Genomic DNA, 17,039 nt, shown 5'->3' with positions numbered 1-17,039 from the left:
CCCAGTTCGTATTGTTTGGTCGTGACTGTCAGCTCCAGTCCTCTGGACTCCAGAGAAAGGCAAGCATCCACCATCCATCTTAACCACAACAGGACAAGAAACAATGACGTCTCAAGCAAAGCCTCAGGGGAGGAAATCTGAGCCCGGCACAAGGGTTAGGTCCTCCCACCCTATCACGGTGCTTCTGAACAGGAAAATGACCCCCCAAAGAGAGCTCAAAATGAACCCCCACAACCATGCCAAAGACATGTCCGGAGTCTTCCACAGCGAGCACACGAGTACCTCGAGCGTCTCCAGAAACGGTGCCAACAAGGCCTCCCAATTTTCAAAAATGACCATGCATCAAGGCAGACTCTACACCCATAACCTTAGGTCCAGGATGGACTCATGTACCTGGAGTCCACAGAATCCAATGGAGAGCATGTTGGAAGAGACCCAAAGCCCAGGTAAAGCCATCAGAAAGAATACCGTGCCCGTTTTAGGAAGACAACTTGTATGTCCAAAAGGATGCATTGAAGAGGATTCTAATGTGGAAAAACCTTGAGCACTCCCTCAGGTTGGAGCAGCTACCCTCTGAGGAAGTGCATGGAAATGTGGCTGCACAAACCTTCCTTCATCGTCTCATAACCTTCCCTCAAATTGTTTCATGAGATAAGCAAACAGTGCTTCTTGCGGAAGATGGGCATGTTCTAATGGAGCCCCGAGAAGATGCACAATTGTCGTCAAGTGGTCAGTACAGTGCAACAGACAGCACATGCTTCAGAAAGGTGAGGAGATCCAGAGAGACAAACAACAGTAGAATAAATGAGGGAGCTCGAAGCGAAGGTCGGGCCTTTTAGGATGTTGAGAGGTTCTCTGTACCTGGCTAGCCTCCACAGGAACCTAGGTCCTAATTCAAGAAAACATCTTCTGGCACCAATCAATTAATGTACTCTGGTTTTGTTTTGGTTATCTTGTCAAATGATGCACATGCACGTATTGGACAGAGAGGTAGAGAGACCGTAATAAGGGGTTGGTGCTGGAGAGGGAGAAGCTTACTTACCCCTGAACAGAGAACCTGAGACCAGAGTCATAGCCAAGACCCTGGAATTATGAGTTGATCTGAAGGCTGCCTCTGAACTGATGGACACAACAAGGGACCCAATCTTTGACTTCTGAATACCTCCTGGTTCTAGACCAGAACCGCTGCTTTGTCATTGTTCAGAAAAGCAGGGGATAAGGATTTTGGCTTGGTCGGGTATTGCTTGAGCTATCCGGCCTGCTTTGAGAGCTGGTATATCTTTTCCTCTTGAAGTCAGTTCCTGGGCTATTGACAAACTATTCTCTGATGCCTATTTGCCTAAAGAGAATACCTCCATGACTAGATTTTCCAGGGGGAAGGACACTATGTCTTTTGGTGCTCTGCTTCTGTGGAAGGTGATGGGAGTCCTCTGTGCCTCTGATTCTGGACCTCTGTTTCAGCTCCCAGATGAGGGTCATTGATAGCCCCGAATCTCAAATCCATGTTCAGCCCTCTTTTCTTTCTCTCACTCTTACTTATCCTACAATAAGCACCTATTTCCTTTCTTTTTGGATGATGATTCCCTAAGCTCATTGTCATGTTCCATCATTCTTCCTTCTCTCTTAGAATTTGCTTCCTTATTTTCTAGGCTTGTTCTTCCAGGCCACTAATTGGATTCTCTACTTCTGCCATGTTCCCAGTATTTGCATCCAGTCTCCTACCAATCTTCTCTTCAGGAGCTCTTTAGGTTCTTTTATCTTTATCAGTTTTATCTCTGTGGTTCGAGACTCTCTGATATCTTCTATGTTTTCTGATGTATAGGGAGGATCCAGGCCTCAGCTTTCAAACCCACATCGGGCGTGTTATATGTAGAAGCTTCACTCTGTTTCATAGCCATGATCCTTTCTTGTTCGTTTTCCTTGGCATCTATTGATTCATCCATCTTGTATTAGATCTAGATCTCTGTCTCCTCTCTGTATTCGAAATACTTATCCTGTTTCCTATCCTGTGGGTAATTTATTTAGGTAGAAGATATCATTGAGTGACCAAGGGCGGGCCCATTGTTTTGTCGTGTGTGTGTGTGTGTGTGTGTGTGTGTGTGTGTGTGTGATGCATGCCATCTGATGTTTGCGTTTGGGCTGACGCTGTCTGAGACCAGCCATCTGCAGTGGCTCTCCTTGCCTGCCATTTGGTGTGTTTGGGGCCTGGGCTGAATATGCTGAGGTTTACCTTGGTGGGCTCTGGTGTGCCTGTGAAAGGAGACATTTCACAAACTCATCAGAACGCAGGCCTACAGAATGCTGTGTTAAGAATGCTGTGTTAGAGAGCATGTGGTCAAGGCATTCTTCTCGTCCCCTATGGGAGCGCCTGTTCTCCTTGGACTAACAGCTTGGAGTGAGGAAGGCTGTCCCTCAAGTGTTCCATGGTTGGGTTTTCATGTGGGCAGTGTAGGCAGCAAATGTCCTCACCATCCTGTATTGGCCAGTAGCTCAGTCTTGATGCTCCTCCTGTGGGAGCCCAATATTTCTTATGCCCCCATTGAGACAACTCCACGAACACTGCCTCTCATGGATGCACTGCCAGGAACCACCATCTTCCCACTGCTTGTCCTGGTATTGTCGCTGATCATGGTCTCCAGGTTGTCTGCACATGGTTGCTTGTTGGTGACCTATGCAGGAAAAACACGATGTTCTTTCGAGTTTATATCTGCCAAGACTGCTGATCTGAAAACTCCAGCACTCAAGACTTGTGTTGTCAAGAACTCATGCCCTTCAGACCTCTTCTCATCACAGCCAATGGCACTGGGAAACAGGTGCCTTGTGGTTTTCCAGCGTGCCATGCTCTCCTGTACCTCTGTCCTTTGCAAGGGATCACTGCCATCTGATGCATGAACCAACGAAATCTCCTATAAGCCATGTCTCCAACCTTCTCCCTTAGTCTCTGCGACTACCTTTCTTCTTTTTGGAGTTTACTTGTAGAATTCTGGTCAATTTTCACTCCGTTGCAGTTGTTGTGGTCATCTTCCTGTTGCCTTCTTTGCTGAAGACAAGCATGAGGTTATTAGACACTACTACCATCGCACTGTCCTCCATGTCACCACAAATTCTTACTGAGACATAAGAAAGAATGAACTCTTCCATTAGCCTCATGTGGCAGTGTTGCGGAGAGCATTGGGCGGCTTCACATCTATCATTCTCAGAATGACAACAAACAGATGATTTCACTCCCTCATAACAGTCAAGAAACATATGAAAAAGCAAGTGGTATAGGGACAAACAATAGGACACTAATGAGGCACCCAATCGTGGTGATTGTGTGAAGGCAGTTTTATGAGAATACGTGTTTATTGAAGAGGACAAAGCGCCAAGGTATTCCTTATGAGGCACATATTGTGAGATGCCATATGATATTTCCCTTTTTCTGCTTGCCTTTTCATTTCACATCAGCCAGGCATGTGACATTCATGTCAAGGCAAAGTCCAGGGCGTTCATTGTCTTCGACGGCCGAAGAATACAGTCTTGCCAAAATGGACCAAGCCTTCCTTATCCACTAGTCCTTGCAAGGGCATTGTGGCTCACTACAAAGGTCTGCTCGAATGGGCCTTGCAAGCCATCGATATTAGCCGTACCTATCCTTCTGACTAAAGAGACATGGTCAACATGATTATACCCGTTACCGCAACAAGGACAACTAATGATGATAACGGGTGTGGTCTGGGCCTCTTCCTTAGGTTAGCCCTGATGCAGAATGACACTCTCCTCTAAGACTTTGCAAAGGTGTGTAAGGGAAAGCCAGGTAGACAGAGCCTTAAACCATTAGCCGTGTATTTCAGAAAACTAAGAGATGAGACCACAGACAGCACCATATATCTATGCCCTCACTATTTTCCTTGAAAGGGGACTTTCCGTCCCTTAGTCATCACTGAGCCATAGGCAAAAGACACTGAGAAAGGACGCTCTCACACACAGGATTACCAACCCCATGGAGAGTTGTTGAAACCCATGAGGCCTCACCGTTTCTTGAGATCGCTAGAAATTGTAGTGGAAATACGACATCTTGCTGTCTCTGTGAAAATGTTGGCCAAAAGGAAGGTATACTGAACATCATTTTCTTTCCCCTTTTTCCAGAAAGGGGAAGTGGGACACTAACCCACAAGACAACCTGAGATCTTGATCAGACTCAGAGGGCTCTTGTTCTGTCTATCGGGGGCTCTCTACCTAAAGCCTTAGGACACCAAGGTCATGGGAGAGGGACAGCTGCTTCAGTGAAGCCAGCATTTGTGATGTCACAATGATTTGAGTTTATAGCAACCACTCCTCATTACATCACGCCTGATCACTACAATTGTATAGAGTATTCGTGGGTGGGCCGAAATTACCCCAGGCCGTCCCACACCACTGAAGCTGTCTGGGTCTCGCACCAAGGCAGTTTGCAAAGCGAGTTGGAGTCACCTTCTACATGGCCCAATTCATAGTGTTTGGTCGTGATTATCAGCACCAGCCCTCTGGATTCCAGAGAAAGACAAGCATCCATTCCATCTTAACTTCGACAGGCCAAGAAACAATCAGGTCTCAAGCATAGCCTCAGGGGATGAAATCTGAGCCCGGCACAAGGTTAAGGCCCTCCCACACGATCACAGAGCTTCTGAACAGGAGAAGGCCCTCCCAAAGAAAGAAAACTGAACACCCGCAACCATGCCAAAGACATGTCTGGAGTCTTCAACAGGGAGGACAAGAGTACCTCGATCCTCTCCAGAAATTCTGCCAACAATGCCTCCCAATATTCAAAAATTACCATGCATCAAAGGCAGACTCTTCACCTTAGGTGTAGAACTTTAGGTCCAGGATAGACTCATGTACTTGGCGTCCACAGGAGCAAACGGAGAGCATTTTGGAAGAGTCCCATAGCCCAAGTGAATCCATCTGAAAGACTTCCGTGCCCATTTCAGGAAGACAACTTATATGTCCAAAAGGACGCATTGAGGAGGATTCGAATGTGGAAGAACCTTGAGCACTCCAGCAGGGTGGAGCAGCTACCCTCTGTGTAACTGCATGGAGATGTGGCAGCACAAGCCTGCCTTCTACCTCTCATGACCCTCAGCCAAATGATGTCATGTGATAAGCAAACAGTTCCTGTTGTAGAAGATGGGCATGTTATAATGGAGCCAGAAGAGAATGAACATGTGTGAACAAGGGGTCAGTACAGCGTGACACAATGTGGATACTTCAGGTTGGTGAGGAGATCCAGGAAGACAAAGAACAGGAGAATGAACATTGGAGCTCCGAGTGAAGGTCTGGTATTTTAGGATGGTGGGAGGTTCTCTGTACCTAGCTGCCCTCCATAGGAACCTTGGTCCAAATTCAATAAATCATCCTCTGCCCCCAGTCAATTATTGTGCCTGGTTTTGTTTTTGTTATCTTGTTAAACGATGCGTTTGCACTTATTAGACAGAGAGACTGAGAGTTTACAATCAGGGGGTCGAGCTGGCGAGGGAGAAGCTTACTTTCCCATGAGCAGAGAGCCTGAGACCACAGTCATTGCCAAGACCCTGGAATCATGAGTTGATCTGAAGGCTGCCTCTGAACTGATTGACACATCCTGGGACCCAAGCGTTGACTTCTGAGAACCTCATCATTCTAGAAAAGAACCACTGCTCAGTCATTGTTCAGAAATGCAGGTGATAAGGGTTTTGGCCTTGGCTGGTGTTGCTTGAGCTATACAGCTTTCTTCGAGAGCTGGTATAGCATTTCCTCTTGAAGTCAGTGACTGGGCTATGGACAAACTATTCTCCCATACCTATTTGCTAAAGTGAATTCCTCCATGCCTAGATTTTCCAGGGGGAAACGACACTATGTCTTTTGGTGCTCTGCTTCTGCAGAAGGTGATGGGAGTCTTCAGTGCCTCTGATTGTGGACCTCTGTTTGTGCTACCAGATGAGGGTCATTTTCAGCCCAGATTTCTCAAATCCATGTTCAGCCCTCTTTCTTTCACTCACTCTTACTTCTCCTACAAGAGTCACCTCTTTCAAGTCCTGGAGATGATGATTCCCTAAGCTCATTGTCATGTCAGTCATTCTTCCTTCTCTTTTAGAATTTGCTTCCTTATTTTCTAGACTAGTTCTTCCAGGTCACTAATTGGATCCTCTACTTCTGCCATTTTCCCGGACTTTGCATCAGGTCTCCTGCCAATCTTCTCTTCACGAGCTATTTATGTTCGTTTATCTTTATCAGTTTATCTCTGTGGTTCTAGACTCTCTGATATCTTCTATGTTTTCTGATGTACAGGAAGTATCCAGGTCGCTGCTTTCTATACCCCATCGGGCGTGTTCTATGTAGACGTTTCTCTCTGATTGCCTAGCCGTGATCTGTTCTTGTTCTTTTACCTTGGCATCAGTTGATTATTCCATCTTTGCCTTGGTTATAAGTCTCTGACTTTCTCTCCGTATTCTGAAAGCTCATTCTTTTTCCATCCTGAGGTTAATGTCTTTAAGAAGAGGAAATCCGGCAGTGACCAATTGCTGGCCCTTAAGGGATGATGGGTGTGTGTGTGTGTGTGTGTGTGTGTGTGTGATGCATGCCATCTGCTGTTCTGTTGAGACCAGTCAACTGCAAGGGTCCTCCTTGCCTGGCGGTTGGTGTTTTAGGGGTCCGGGCTGAATATGCTGAGGTTTCATTAGTTGGATCTGGTGTGCGTGTGAAAGGAGACATTCCACAACCCAATAGAATGCAGGCCTGCTGAATGCTCTGATCAGAAGAGAGCATGTGGTCAAGGCATTCTTCTTGTCCCCTATAAGAGAATGTGTTCTCCTTGGACTAAGCATCTTGGACTGAGGAAGGCAGTCCTCCAAGTGTTCCACGGTTGGGTTTTCGTGTTGGCAGGGTAAGCAGCAATGTCTCACCATGCTGTCGTGGCCATTAGCTCTGTCTTGTTGCTACTGGTTTGAGAGCAGAACATTTCTTATGTACCCATTGAATCATTTCCACAAACACTGCCTCTCATGGATGCACTGCCAGGACCCACTCTCCTCCAACTACATCTACTGGTATTGTTTCTGATCATGGTCTCCAGGCTGTCTGCACCTGTTTGCTTATTGGTGTCCCCTGCAAGAAAAACATGGTGTTCTTTTGAGTCGATTTCTGCCAAGCCTGCTGATCTGAAAACTACAGCCCTCAAGAATTGTGTTGTCAAGAACTTAGACCCTCTGTTCGTCACAGCCAATTGCACTGGGAAACAGGTTCCTTGTGGGATCCCAGTGTGCCCTGTTCTCCTGTGCCTTTGTCTTTTGCATAGGATCACTGCCCTCTGATGCATGAACCACCCAAATCTCCCATGAGACATGTCTCCAAACTTCTCCCATAGTTTCTGCGACCTCCGATCTCTTACTCTGTGGAGTTTACTGTGTAGGATTCATGTCAATTTCCACCCCACTTCCGTTATTGTCGTCATCTTCCTTTTGCCTTCATGGCTGAAGACAAGCACGAGGTTAATAGACACTACTACCATCTCACTGTCCTCCATGTCACCGCAAATTCTTACCGAGACTTAGCTAGAATGAAGTCTTCCACATATCTCATGTGACAGGCTTGCAGAGATCTTTGGGATCTGTCATATATATCATTCTCAGAAAGAAAACAAACAGACGATTTCACTCCCTGAAGACAGTCAAGAAACATACGAAAAATCAAGGGGTATAGAACAAACAATACGATTCTAATGAGGCACACAAAACATGGTGTTTGCTTGAAGGCAGTGTTGTGAGAATATGTGTTTATGGAACAGGACAAATGATGACATTCCTTGCAGAAGATGTTCTTGAAATGGCTGGAATGTGAGTTGTCAAGGCATGTCAAATTGAATTGCTAACCTTAAGAGACCCAATTCCTACCTTTTGAAATTTAAATATAAGTTTTTTGTTAAACACACACAGACCACGCGCACATTAAGACATGCACATGCACAAACACACGAACACACATACAGAGAAGACACGTGAAAGAGGGGGAGGAAGTGAGAAATCGCACTAATGAAGCATCCCCAAAGAAAATACCATAAAAGGGAAAGGCACAGAGAATTCAAGTCAGAAGTCAACCGAAATGAGAATATGAACTTCTTACCTAACAATAATTCATTCAGCATTCAAGATGAAAGTCTCCCATCAATACAAACATTTTGTAGGTGTGGTTAAAATTACAAAAAATAAAATAAAATAAAATAAAATAAAATAAACAACAAACAAACAAACAAAAAACGAGGAATGATTTATCAGAAAACAACAAATATTAAACAAGCTTGAATTCTGTTGCCCATAGGAGATTTCCTTTGACTATAAAGAACACATAGCTTGAAAGTGACAAAATTTGGAAACTTGGTTATGCTCTTGCCAAGGAGAAGAGAGCCAAAGTGATTGTGCCTAAGTCATTTAGAGTGATTTTATGCTTTTGAGATCAAAAGAGAGCAAAAGGTGTTTATTCATGATGGAGCATCAAAACATCAGAAACATGGAAAAACTGCCAACATATATATCAGAACATGGCTGTATCTAAACGTTGGAAGCATTTGAACAGGAGGAAGGGAGATGGGCACTTTAATCCAATATTGTTGGGGTCTATGATATCCATGTTAAGCACAGCACAGATCATCTGGATGGAAAGGTGGTAAGGAATAAAAGACGTCCACATGGGCTCTCAAGACCTCATGATCTTTGGGGATCCATGAGTAAGATTGCGTCTCTGAAGACAGTAAGATATGTTCTTCCCAGAGGCAGACCTAACTTTGTCTATCGCAGGTCCTGAGCTCGAGTCCAAATCCAGTCTTAACTCATGGAAGTGAAGTCAAAACCTATCCTGGGCACTTATGTTCACGAAGGTATGAAAACGGGAAGATATCACTTTCAAATTGGAAATACAGCCATACCCTAAAAATTGGAAAACCAACACACTCATGAACTAGCAATGAATGCAAGAAAGAAAATCCAAAGGAAATGCAGAAAGAGCCATGAACAAGGAAATGTCATAAAACATAAGCAGTGATGTCAAAACATTTTATTGGGAAACCATAAAGGGTCAAACGCATTCATTTCCAAAATTTAAAAACACCGAAAAAAAAAAAAAAAAGGAACCTAACTGGACGCCTGAAGGAACAAGTAGAAGAAGAGCCGATCTCCAAAGTTAACAGAAAAAATGAAATCATATATATGATTATCGAAATAAAGAAAATACAAACAAACCATTAGAAAAAAAAATCCGGAGATCTCACACTTCAATTCTGAAAACATGAACAAACTGCAGAAGCCATTACTGGGATATAGCAGGGAGACAAGAACACAGCTGAAAGTAAGAAACCACATGACAACTGGTAGAAAGGAAAAAAGAATAACCTAAGAGGCACATACACACATTTATGCTAGCAAATCCAAGACCGGAGAGAAAGGTTAAATTCCCAGACACATAGAAACTCCCACGATTAGGTCAGGAAACCTACAATATCTCAGCTGTTTAGTAGTGACTGAAGCGTTTGAAGCAGTAATCAAACACCTGCCGGCACACAGAGGGCCAGGTCCAAGTCATTTTCCTGGGCCACTCTTCCAGGTATTTAGCGAAGGCAATGTCATGTCTTCTCATCAATTTCAGAAATGGAAGAAGCAGGTAGACTCTACTTTACAAGGATAAAGACCCAATTCAGATAAGGACAATTTAGGAAACAAATCCCATGACATTTCAATAAGGAAAGATAATATAAAATATAATTCTTTCCTTTTCTCCCTGTGCCTTCTTTAGTTTTTGAAAGGGTCACATTGTTTTTCTCTGAATTTTTTTGTTGAAAATCTTAGAATTCTTCTTGTAGTTTTTTTGTCATTTGCTTTGACACAGTATTCATGGAACATTTAGTTTCATATGAGACCTAGTGCTTTTACTAATATATGCCACAGCTCCTGAACACCCATTAAGCATTTCACTTATTCCTTGCATGTGTCTCTTCTCTGTAACCTTCAGCTTGGTTCTCAGAGTCCTGAGTCACTCTTGGTTGGTCTTCTCTACATTCTTCCCATTCAGTTTTCCTTTCCTTTACTAAGGACAAGGAATTCCTCCTGAGGAACATATTGTGCAAAGCTAGATGATATTTCTATTGTTCTGCCTGTCTTTTCCATTTCCCATCACCCAGACATGGGACGTTCATGTCAATGTAAGGCGAGGGGTTCATCCTCACCGATGGCTGAGGAATACTCTGTTACCAAGGTCCAGGGGTTCATCCTCCCCGATGGCTGAGGAATACTCTGTTACCAAGATGGACCACACCTTCTTCATCACTAGTCTGCAAGGACCTTGAAGCTCAGTCCACAGTTCTGCTCAAGTGGGCTTTGCAAGCCATCGATATAGGCCATCTCTTTCCTTTTGACTAAAGAGACTTGGTCAACATGTCTATACCCGTTCCACTACAAGTACACTTAACTAATGATGACAACAGGTGTGGTCCAGGCCTCTTCTTGAAGAGTTAGCTCTGATTCAGAACGTCACTTTCCTTGAAGACTTTGCAAAGTTAAGGGAAAACCAGGTAGACAGAGACCTAATCCCTTAACCTTATGTTTCAGAACTCTAGGAGATGAAGACAAATGCAGCACCATATATCCATGCCCTCACCTTTTTCCTCATAAAAGGACTTTCTGTCCGTTAGTCATCACTGACCCGTTGGGAATAGACACTGACAATGGACTTGCTCACCCACAGGATGACAACCCCATGGAGAGCTGTTGGCACCCAAGATGCCTCACTGTTTCTTGAGATCTAGAAATTGTAGTGGAAATAGGACACCTTGCTGTCTCTGGAGAAATGTTGGCCTAAAGGAAGGTATAATGAACATCATTTTTTCCCTATTTATATAGAAAGGGGAAGTGGGACATTAACCCACAAGACAACCTGAGTTCCTGATCAGGCTCAGAGGGCTCTTGCTCTGTCATTCCCGGGGCTTCCTACCTAAAGCCATAGGATACTAAGGTCATGGGAGAGGGACAGCTGCTTCAGTGAAGCCAGCATCTGTGATGTCACAATGCTTTAAGGTCATAGCAATGAATCCTCATAAACCCATGCCTGATCACTACACTTGGTTGGAGTATTCATGGGTGTGCCAATAGGACCCCTAGCCGTCCAAACCGCTGGAGCCACCTGAGTCTCTCACCAAGGCAATTTATGAAGCGAGTCGGTATCACCTTCTTCATGGCCCGATTTGTATTGTTTGGTCCTGTCTGTCAGCACCAGCCCTCTGGATTCCGGAGAAAGGCAAGAATCCACCATTCCATCTTAGCCAGGAAAGGTCAAGTAACAATCAGGCCTCAAGCAAATCTCAGGGGAGGGAATATGAGCCCTGCACAAGGGTTAGGCCCTCCCACCCAATCATCAATCTTCTGAACAGGAGAAGAGCCAACCAAGGAAAGCTCAAAGGGAACACCTCCAATCATGACATAGACAGGTCTGGAGTCTTCAACAGTGCAGACACAAGTTTTAGGCTTTTTAATCAAAGGAGCAAGACTGATAGAAAGCGAAGTTCAAGCAAAACTTAATTTCATTCCAAACATCGAAAATCATGACAGGTCAGGGCATTCCCCTCCAGCATCACAGACTAACATGTATAGATGTAGTTTAGCTGGGCTATACACAGGTGGCCTTGAGATTGCAATACACAGAGAAAACTGCACAGTGGTGCTAGGTCTGCCAGACATAGAAAAAAACTGCTAGTAACACACGAATGGACAATTGAATCTCAATTTACCTAGTAGATATAAGCTCCCCACTGAGTGGATATCTTTATCTGGCCTGACTTGCCCTTATATATAGGCTTTGAGAGTAAATACATTTGGGACGGGCAGTATCAATCTAAATTTACTGCATGAGGTCAATCTATGTATACTGCATCAACACAAAATGATTCCCTCTGGCCACCCAGGCTATTACATTCCTCCCTATTCTTTGGAGATTAGTCCAATTCCTTGACTTTTCATCCAGTTCTACATGCTCTGGTTATAAAGGGTTTATTGAGCATGTAATTCTAACATTTTTATCGCTCTCATTTTCTTTTGTACATGACACTAGTGTACAGTCGGCTGTATATTTACACTAGTGTAAATGACACTAGTGCACAGTCGGCTGATGAGTTACCCATTTACCGTTTCATATAACCCTTTTCATATTTTTTCTAATTTCCTTTATCTAATTAACTACCTATACTTTACATAAACAGGTAAAAATAGGAGCAACAACAAACTCATGTTCTTTTCAGTCTTAGATTTAGTCCACGGTGAGCAGGATGTTTGGCTGTGGCTTCCACCTTTGGGGGTCATCTTCATCATTGGCTCGTTTGATGTGACATGCGTGAATCCAGGCCCTGATGTGTTCTGCTTTTACTGCTGTTGTGTGTTCAAGGTAACAGTAAAAGGTCCCATCCAGCGAGGCTCCAAGCTCCCCAATTGATAATGTCATATCCAAACCAGGTGATTGGGTTGGAAAGGATGTGGTTCCACCTCAGTCTCCATACCAGTGTGGGCAGTCGGGATCCCCGAATTTTTTTAAATACTAACTGTAATGCCTGCAGTGACTGGAGAACAGACTGATCAGTCATTTCTGCTAGGGCAACCTTTTGTAGCCAAGGACAGAGCGGGAGCAGGGGTTCTCCCAAACATTTCAAATGGGGTCACCCTGTTTAAATAGTGTGTACATCTTGCCCTGACAGGGTGAAAGGAAGGGGATCCACCCATCCACTGCCCATCTCCAGGGTTAGTTTTGTCAAGGTCTCTTTAAGAGTCCAGTTCATTCTCTCTACATGCCCAGAACTCTGGGTCTGATAGGCACAATGTAGTTTCCAATTTGTGCCCATGGCCTTGGCCAATTCCTGTGAGACTGAACTCAAAATGCAAGGCCATTGAATGACCCAATCATGAGAGGCAGCCCAGACCTAGGAATTATTTTTCTTGTAGCTTTCTGGCTACCATTCCTGCCGTCTCATGTTTCTCGGGAAAAGCCTCAACCTGGCCTGAAATGGTATCTACAAAAACTAATATATACTTGTCTCCATATTTCCCAGGTTTTATTTTTGTAATATCTATTTTCCAATAAATTCCTGGTACCCTACCTCTTTCTCTTTTCCCTCTTCCAATTCTAGTTCCTCCCACATTAACTGCCTGGCACTGAGCACATCTATCAACTATATCCTGGACCATACACCATAATTTAGAAGCCTGGAACTGCTTACATTTAAATTCCTTGAGATTGAGTGACCCCAGGTGAGTACCCTAATGTATCTGGTCTACTAACTTCTTTCCTAATCTTCAAGAAAGAATTAAAGAATTAAATTTCCTCTTTTAGTCTTAGCCCATTCCCCTTTATAATATAAATTAGCCATTTTTGTAAATACTTTAAATCTTCCTCTTAATTCTCCAGTTTATTTCGATCTGATAATTGGTTTCCCTTTGAAATCAGACCAGTCCCCTTTTGGTGTCACAAGAAATGCATAACAGCCACCTCCCTTGGGTCCCAATATTTCTCTTCTGTCTTAATTCCTTTTCCTTCTGCTGTTAATAGGCTCATTCCTTTTTAAGTAGCTCCATGTATATGGAGAGTAGCAAAGACATACCTGTGATCTGTATTGATGTTGGTGGTTTTAACTTTAGCCATCTGCAGTGCCTTAGTGATTTCAATCAGTTCTGCTTGTTGTGCTGAAGTTCTAGGTGGCATGCTGCTGCCCAGATTTCCTTCTCAGGATAAACTACCACAGCCCTCACATACCTCACATACCTTTTTCCATGAAGAGAGTCATCTCTACATCTGGGAAGGGCATGTCTCTGAGATCCAGTCTTATTCCTGTGACTTGGTTTAGGACCTCCCCACAGTTGTGTGGATGGTCAACCAGCTCCTCTGGGAGCAGTGTGGCTGGATTTAGCCCCACTGGTGTCTGTGAGATCACTCTTGGTTTGTTGAGGAGGAGGGCATGATACCCTCTCTCTCGGGTGTTCACCATCATCAGTCGGTTGGAGTCTACAAAGGTCCACGATAGCGTGTGTGGTGGTCAAGATGAGATTTTGACCTAATGGTCTAGCATTATATCTAATTTGGTTAAGACCTACATGTCCAACGAATTTAATTCCATTTGTCATTCAAGCAACCCGTCACAGTTTCAGGTTACCAAAGACTTTTGAAGCCACTTTAACAATTACCCATTAAAACCTTGAGACAGACATAAATAACTATCTCTACTTCAGATGCCATGCTCTCCCGACAACAAGTGGGAGGGGCTAGGCAGTCCACATCAGGCCAGACAAGGCAATGAATTCCCCAAAACAAAGGGGATTTCGGCAGCTTCTTGGGAATATATTTTAAAGTCTTTGGCTCAAGGTCGGTTCATCCCACAGTGCCAGTTCTGCTTACCAAAAGTGGTCCATTTGGCACTCATATACCACGTTCAGCTCCAATGAGCATCTGCATGGGGCACCTTAACTCACTCTTAGACTAACCCCAGTTGGCTACAGTCATAGCCCTTAACACATGAAATGAGTGAGTGAGAAGCCTCACGTCTATTATGAAGAACAGAGAGATGAAAGTCAGAATCCCTTTATTCTCTGCTTGCCCCTTTTCGTCAATCATAACAAACAATACAATAGACAACAAAAGGACCAGACAAAGACAACCGTAAGCCCAATGATTCTTACCAATATCATGCCACTAGTGGGGGCTATCTTTATCCCCTGATTGCCTAGGAGGACTCAAACCCCCAAACCGCCTAGGGGGACTTGAACCCCCTAAATGTCTAGGGGGACTCTAACCCTCCTGACTGTCCAGTGCGACTCAAACCCCCTGGAGTTCGCCTAGGGGTATTTGAACCCCCTCTAACCGCCAAGGGGAACTCGAGCCCACTGACTATCTAGGGGTCTCGAACCCCCTGACCACCAAGGGGGACTTGAACCCCCATACGATCTACCAGCAGAGGATGGGGCATCTCCGCAACCACACCAACTCTTGGGAGCATGGCTGCTGCCAGCTTCTACCACTGGGCCATACCCTGCAGATCCATGCAGGATCCCATGATCTTACCTCCAGAGGCTTTTCCAAAAATTCTTATGCTGGCTCAGTTCTCATCATTTGAATTCGGGTGGCCCTCCAAACATAGGGTCCTTATTCAAAGGAGAGAGACTGATACAAATTGAAGGTCAAGCAAACGTTAATTTGCACAAAGCATAGAGAATCATATTGACCAGTCAGGGCCTTCTCTTGCAAAGAGGCGACCCCTCCCAGCCTCACAGACTAACATTTATAGCGGTAGTTTAGCCAGGCTATACAGAGGTGGCCAATGAGATAACAATACAGAAAAAACTGCACAGTCGTGCTAAGTGGGCTACACCACAAAAACAAAAATGCTAGGTAACACATGGGTGGACAATTGGATCTCAATTCACCCTAGTACATATATGCGTGCCCCACTAATGGGATGTCTTCACCTGGCCTGATTCACCCTTGTATCTAGGCTTTGAGAGTAAGCTCCTCTGGGAGGAGTAGGGTCAATTTAGTTTACTGCATGGGTTCAATATAAGTTTACTGCAGAAACACAAAATGACTCCATCTGGCCTAGTGGCCTTTATAACGAGTACCTGTAGCGTCTCTAGAAATCGAGCCAAAATGACTTCCAAATCTTCAAAACTGACAATGTACCAAAGGCAGATTCTACATCCTAGAACCTTAGGTCCAGAATGGACTCATGTACTTGGAGTCCACAGGAGCAAGCATGGAGCATGGGAAGCCATCTGAAGGACTTCCGTGCCCATTTAGAAGGACAACTTGTATCTTCAAAAGGACTCATTGAAGAGGATTCAAATGTCAAAGAACCTGGAGCATTCCCACAGGGTCCTGCAGATACCCTCTGGAGAAGTACATGTAGATGTGACAGCACAAGCCTGCCTTCAACCTCTCATGAACATCCTCCAAATGGTTTTATGGGATAAGCAAACAGTGCCTCTTGTGGAAGATGGGCGTGTTCTAACGGAGCCAGCAGAAGATGAACAGTGGGTCAACAAAGGGCCATTACAGAGCCACAGACAGTGTATGCTACAGGTTGGTGAGGATATTCAGGAAGACAAGGAACTGGAGAATAAACATTGGAGCTCTGAGTGAAGGTCTGGCATTTGAGGATGGTGGGAGGTTCTCTGAACCTGGCTGCCTTCCATAGAGATCTAGGTCAAAATTAAAGAAAACATCCCCTGGCCACAGTCAATCCTTGAACCCTGGTTATTTTTTTGTCTTTTTGTCAAACAATGCACATGCACATATTTGACAGAGAGACAGAGAGATCACAATCAGGGTTTAGAGCTGGAGAGGGAAAAGCTGATTTACCCCTGAGCAGGGAACCTGAGACCAGAGTCGATGCCAAGACCCTGGGATCATGAGTTGAGCTGAAGGCCGCCTCTGAACTGATGGACATAATCCATGACACAATCTTTGACTTCTGAATACGTCCTAGTTCTAGACGTGAACCACTGCTCTGTCATTGTTCACAAATGCAGGGGAAATGGATTTTGGCTTGGGCTGGTGTTGCTTGTGCTATCTGGCCTGCTTCCAGAGCTGGTGTAGTTTGTCCTCTTCAGGTAAGTGACTTGGCTACGTACAAACTACTACCACGCATATTTAGCAAAGAGAATTTCTCCATTGATAGCTTTTGCAGGGGGAATGAAACTATGTCTTGTGGTTCTATGCTTCTGTGGATGGTGATGTGAGTCCTTTTTGCCTCTGAATCTATATCTCTGTTTCTGCTCCCAGATAAGGGACAGTTTTAGCTCTGAATTCTCAAATCCATGTTCAGCCCTCTTTTTTTTTCTCTCACTCCTACTTCTCCTACAATAAGCACCTCTTTCTATTCCTTGGAATCGATGACTTTCCTAAGCTCATTGTCATGTTTCATCATTCTCCTTCTTTCTTTGGATTGCTTTCTTATTTACCAATTCTTTTCTGCCAGGTCAAAAATTTGCTCCTTTGCTTCTGTCAGCTTCTTGGACTTTTTGTTCAGT

Source organism: Mustela nivalis, assembly GCF_964662115.1.
Source record: "Mustela nivalis genome assembly, chromosome: Y".
Classification (NCBI taxonomy): Eukaryota; Metazoa; Chordata; class Mammalia; order Carnivora; family Mustelidae; genus Mustela; species Mustela nivalis.
This window is presented reverse-complemented; position numbering follows the sequence as displayed.